Here is a 6,164-nt window from a genome sequence, read left to right as displayed (position 1 = left end):
TCTAGAATATACAAAGAACTAAAATCAATAAGGACAGCATCCCAAAAGAAAATTAGGGAAAGACTATGAAAAGATAAACCAAACCCTCAGTAGTCATTGGGGAAATAAAAATTAAGATAATATGTCACATCCATCAGATTGGCAAGAATGTAAACTTTGAAATAATAATTAAAGCATGTAGAAAATGAGAATTCTTTAACACTCCTATTAGACTTGTATTATTACAACCATTATTGAGAGCAGTTAGGCAATATCTGGTAAAGGTAAAGTGGCATATATTCTGTAAACCAGCACTTTTCAAACAGGTATACACCCTAGAAAATTCCTTGCATGTGTGAACAAAAACATAGATACAAATATGTTCTTTGCAGCATTTTTTTTTTTTTTGGTAATATTGAAATACTGAATGCAATGTAAATGACCTAGAAAAGAATGGATAGTAAATTGAAAAAGTAATAGAGTATTAGGAAGAATGAAAAATCAATGAATTGGAGCTGCTTGGTTGCTTATGAACAGAGATAAATCTCTATTAATAAGAGAGAACACAGATAAATTATGCTTGGGCTTAGAGGATAATGTCAACCACCTAAACCAGAATCTCCACACATTTTCAAAAACACATATGTACAAGCAGTGCAAATATAATTACATGTGATCCATGCCTTTACCAATATTAGAAGACAAAGGATACCACAAACATCAAATTTTCAGAAAGTCGATTTGTACCAGATTTTAAAATCTTCCTCCACTGCTGCAAGACCTCTGGATGCTGAGAGTGGGAGAGGTAGGGCTTCAAAGAATGAGAGGCACCTGGGCAGCTCTGTCAGTTAAGCTTCTGACCCTTCATCTCGGCTCAGGTCATGATCTCATGGTTCAGTTCATGGGATCAAGCCCTTCACTGGGCTTCATGCTGACAGCACAGAGCCTGCTTGAGATTCTCTGTCTCTCCCTCTCTCTCTGCCCCTCCCCCCAAAATCAAACCCCAAAAGAAAATGTCAAACATTAAGTGCCAACATACTAACCACAGCCTGGGTCTTGGTAAGTTATAGCTTTAGCTGTCAAATAGGAGCTTGAAAATGAGTGAGACCAGAGGTGGCAGCTTCAGGTAAGTATTACTTCTCTCTTTTGTTTTTGTTTGTTTGTTTGTTTTGAGAGGGGGAGCAAGAGCCGTAGAGGGAGAGAGAATCTCAGGCAGGCTCCATGCTCAGCATGGAGCCGGACGCAGGGCCCAGTTTCATGACCCCAAGATCATAACCTGAGCCAAAATCAAGAGTTGGACTGAGTCATCCAACGCCCTCATGTTATCATTACTTCTGAGGAAGAATCAGCTACATTGACATGGGGGTTGGGTCCCTTAAAGACATGGAAATGAAAAGAAAGAAAGAAGAAGGGGGGAAATTAAGGATTCTACAGAAACGAAAGAGAAATAAGTCATGCCAACCACCCCACCTCTCCTCTACATCCATAAGCCTGTCACCACTAAAAACATCATGTGTTAAAGGAATTGCACTACACTGACTCAATAAAATACTTTTCAACTAGGAAGTTGTCCACAAAAGACTTATTAAAAAAAAAAAAAATCAGACCAACACAGTATAAAACTACTCTGAGATGAAAACAGAAAAGGCAAATTGTAACATTTCACCTAACGAAAATTACTCCTCAAAACAGACAAAACAAAACTGTAAGACCAAGCTCCAAACTATAATTAAATATTCTCAGACAAGCATTAGCTATGTGTGTATATGTATATATATCAAATCTAGTTCATGACCTAAGAACAGGAATGAACAAAAACAGGAAGAAGTGTCACAAAAATGCACAGAAAGTGATCAGGAAAAAGTTGAAGGTAAAGACAAAACCATTTCACGAGTGAAGAATGAATTACCATTGTCTGTCTAAGGCAGAAAAGATTAAGTGAAATTTTAATAAGCAGTGAAGAAAGGGAAGAAACAACCAAAGGCAAAAGTGAAACGGGTCTGAGAAAAAGTGCTTAAAATGGAAGACAGGCAAAGAAGATTCAAATTATGTATTATTGGAGTCCAGGAAGAAGACAAAGCAATCGGTTAAAAGCAATATTTATCATTATAATCCAAGAGACTTTCTGTAAGTTAGAGGAAAATGGTAAAAATTGACCTGGAATGAACAACTCTGAGACTTATCCTAGTAAAACTATTGGACATTAAGTAAAAAGAAGGAAGGAAAGTTGCCAGGCAAAATAATCAGTTTACTTATGCAGGTAAGAATATTAGTATGACCTCACACTTTTCAAGAGCAACATAAAAATCAAGGCAATAATGGAGCATCATTTTAAGAAAAATCCAAATAAATTCTTAGATTTCTGTATGCAGCTGAGCTGTACTTCAAGTCAGAGGGTTATAGAAATGCGTATTTTAACTGTTCGCCTACACCCTTCCTGGAAAACCATCTAGAAGATGAATTTCATCTAAACAAAAGATGACTTGGGGAAATACATCAGAATAACTGATGGTGAGCATTTAATATATTTAATTGTAGTACTAATACTAAAATAAGGGTAGGGACATGACTCAAAGAATAGAATATAAACATATATTCTGCCCAATAGAACACAAGTTAAAAAGTGAGAGGAAAAGGGAGAGAGAAGGGAAAAACTAAAATAAAATCATTGTGGATAGGTAATAGGTGGGAGTCCAGGGTGTCATTTAAAACTGACTACCCAGATATAAAACGTTAAGACAAGAGGAATAAAGGGCATGATGTAAGATAAATAACTATACGTACATACATAGATATAAGGCAGATTGATCCTAGCTGGAAAATAGAAATCAGTGGAGCTTTCTGTAGTTATATAGGATGGGAAAAAAAACAAAAAATTGGAAACTACACATGGTTAGATTTTTCCCATGGGACATGTGCTGAGTTCTGGGATGGTACCAGAAACTGGTACCTTGCTGAGTAGGAAAGGCAGAGCGAAACATCCCTTTATCTTGCAGAGTTTGGGAAACAAAGAGTGAAGAAGCCTTCAGCAAACACACAATAAATCTCTGCTTCTAGGCATTTGCCAGATTTTTTTTTTCAACGTTTTATTTATTTTTGGGACAGAGAGAGACAGAGCATGAACGGGGGAGGGGCAGAGAGAGAGGGAGACACAGAATCGGAAACAGGCTCCAGGCTCCGAGCCATCAGCCCAGAGCCTGACGCGGGGCTCGAACTCACGGACCGCGAGATCGTGACCTGGCTGAAGTTGGACGCTTAACTGACTGTGCCACCCAGGCGCCCCATGCCAGATTTTTAATTAGCAAAAGATGGGAACCAAGTTTAAAATCTGCCAAAGGCTGAACTTCAAAGTCTGAGAAAAAAATATGCAAGACACCAATCGAAAGTTGAAGAAGACCAATGTTAAAGAATGGGAATGAACCAGAGATGGACTGAATCTTACTAAATCAACCCAGCATAAGACCTGATTGGATTGTCACTCTATCTGATAAAAGAAGACTCTTTGCTAGTGGAAGATACTATCTGGAGACTCTACAGTGTCTAGCATATAATAAAATATTTCTGAAAACATGAAGAAGCAGAAATAAATAATAGTAATCTAAAAAGAAAAGTAAAATCAAGAACCCATAGATGATCCTGATACTGCAATTAGAACACAAGGCTTTAAACATACTTTAAACAAAATATGGTTAGTTTTAAATAAAGTAGAGAAAAATATGGGCAAAATGGATGAGAAGTTTTCAACAGAGAATTGGAATCTATAAAAAAGAATTTTGAATTCTATTTTGCCTAAAGAATACTGTCTCCTCATTTTGTATAACACTTTTAACTAGAAGACATTACATCATCAGAGGATCCCATTTTACTAGTATGAGTGTTTCTAAGACTGTAAGCACTGTAAGTTATCTAACAAAAATAGCTAAACAAAAGCCTCGGTAAGTTTAGTGCAGTATAATGCAAAGCAAAAATCAAAAGGGGGCACACACTGAATTTTTCTTCAAAATCAGGAAGACAGCAAAACAAAACTCACCACTGGAGTGTCAGAGGATAAAACAAAGACCACCAGAGCTAACACAAAAAACATAAACAAAACTGATACCTTGTCCTTCCCACTGTATTGGTATTTAGATGTGATAAGTAAAATCTCCCAAAATGACCTTTTCCCTCAGATCTGTTTGAGGACCACTTGAAATGATTAAATTTATCATTAATAACTTGTTTTTCTTAAATATTTATAATAATAATATCACATCTAACTGGGCCTATAATACATTTTTTCCCCACCTTCAAAAGGACAACCCTTTTGTTCCCTTCTAAATATAGATGTATTAGGTAACTGGATATTCCATTCTAATTTTACATCAATTATTTACCAAAAATAATGCATGTCTGATTTTCTCACACCAGTTTTTACTTCAGGGTCAGGGCAGGTTCTCGCCACTGGCCAATTTTACACTCTTTATTTAAGTGTAAATATTGGACTCTATGTGCTTGTGGGCCACTTGTTAGAAGTACCATTGACTGTCACCAAAGCAGAGAGTCCTGGGTGCTGCTCATCTAAATGCTATAACATCTAGGTGTCCAATCATCAAATGCCTGCAGATCACTCATGGCTTATCTAGCAGCAGAAGGGTATCTGGCTGCACCTTAGAATTTGTCGAGCCTCTTCTGAACTACCCTGTTTTACCATTTACTTCCCTTCTCTGCTCTGTTTCATCCACCTTGACCTCCAGGATAGTAGTGGTGGTATAGAAAGGGATACTCCAGCACTAGTCCTTGGGTAGGACTGGGAAGTGGCAAAAAGCAGTCTCATTACAACTTTACTGTTCTCCCTTTTTGGTCTAAAAGAGTGTTTGAGATCTCAGATGGCTCATCTCTTCAAAGGGGAGAGCAATCCACTTAGTGAAGCCCCACTAAAGAAATCAACAGGCCACTAGAGGCAGAGGAGGAGAAAGTGGAGGAGGGGATAATTGAATAGAGCTAGCAGTATTATCAGTGGGACATACATCCAGAAGTTGAATCAAGTCACTCCTTCGGCATCTATTTAATTTTGTGAAACCAGTAAGTTCAGTAAAACAGGACCTCTATCTCGGGACTGGCAATGGCTTATTAATCACAAAAGAAAGGGCTCTTTCCAGGTAGGGCTCTACTTACTAAAAACAGGACCCAAAGACTTAGAACCACCGACCAGAGGAACAACTGCAGCCTTCTTTAGCTAAACCCAGTTCTAGCTTGTTCTTGGTTTATGGTTAAAGGGAAGCTGATAGGAGCAAATCTCGAGCTTTCTATTATGACCCTACTGAGAAGGAGATATAAACCATCCTAGAGCTTAGGAATATGAGAGCAGTCGAGTAGCCGGAATTGGGCTACAGAGTCTCTGTCTCTTCCTATTAATGTGCACTGCAATGTTTGAAACCAAGTATTTCTTCGCTAAATTAAAGAAGAGGCATTTCTTTGCAAGTTCTTCACTCATGACATCATCTAGCTTGCCCAGAACCCAATGGGAACAAAAGGTTTAAGAGTGGTTGAAAAAGGGAAAACTGAATTGTAATTTGGAGACATATAATGTTTCATGCAAAATTAAAAAAAAAAAAGGTTTAAAATGAGCTAACTTCCCAGTTTTTAAAATTTAATTAAATTTATTTATTTATTTATTTATTTATTTATTTATTTATTTATTTATTTATTTATTTATTTAAATTTAAATCCAAGTTAGTTAACATATAGTGTAATAATGATTTCAGGAATAGAATTTAGTGATTCATCACTGACCTATAACACCCAGTGCTCATCCCAACAAGTGTGCTCCTTAATGCCCCTCTCCATTTAGCCCACCCCCCCCACCCAACACCCTACCAGCAACCCTCAGTTTGTTCTAGTTTAAGAGTCTCTTATGGTTTGTCTCCCTCTCTGTTTTTATATTATTTTGTTTCCCTTCTCTTATGTTCATCTGTTTTGTATCTTAAATTCCACCTGTGAGTGAAATCATATGATATTTATCTTTCTCTAATTTATTTCACTTAGCATAGCACACTCTGGTTCCATTAATGTTGTTGCAAATGGCAAGATTTCATTCTTTTTGATCACTGAATAATATTCCGTGGTGTGTGTGTGTGTGTGTGTGTGTGTGTGTGTGTGTGTATTATATATATATATATATATACATATATATATATATATATATG

Source organism: Herpailurus yagouaroundi, unplaced genomic scaffold (assembly GCF_014898765.1).
Source record: "Herpailurus yagouaroundi ecotype Mexico unplaced genomic scaffold, PumYag 165, whole genome shotgun sequence".
In the NCBI taxonomy this organism is placed as follows: domain Eukaryota; kingdom Metazoa; phylum Chordata; class Mammalia; order Carnivora; family Felidae; genus Herpailurus; species Herpailurus yagouaroundi.
Note: the sequence above shows the minus strand (reverse complement) of the source record.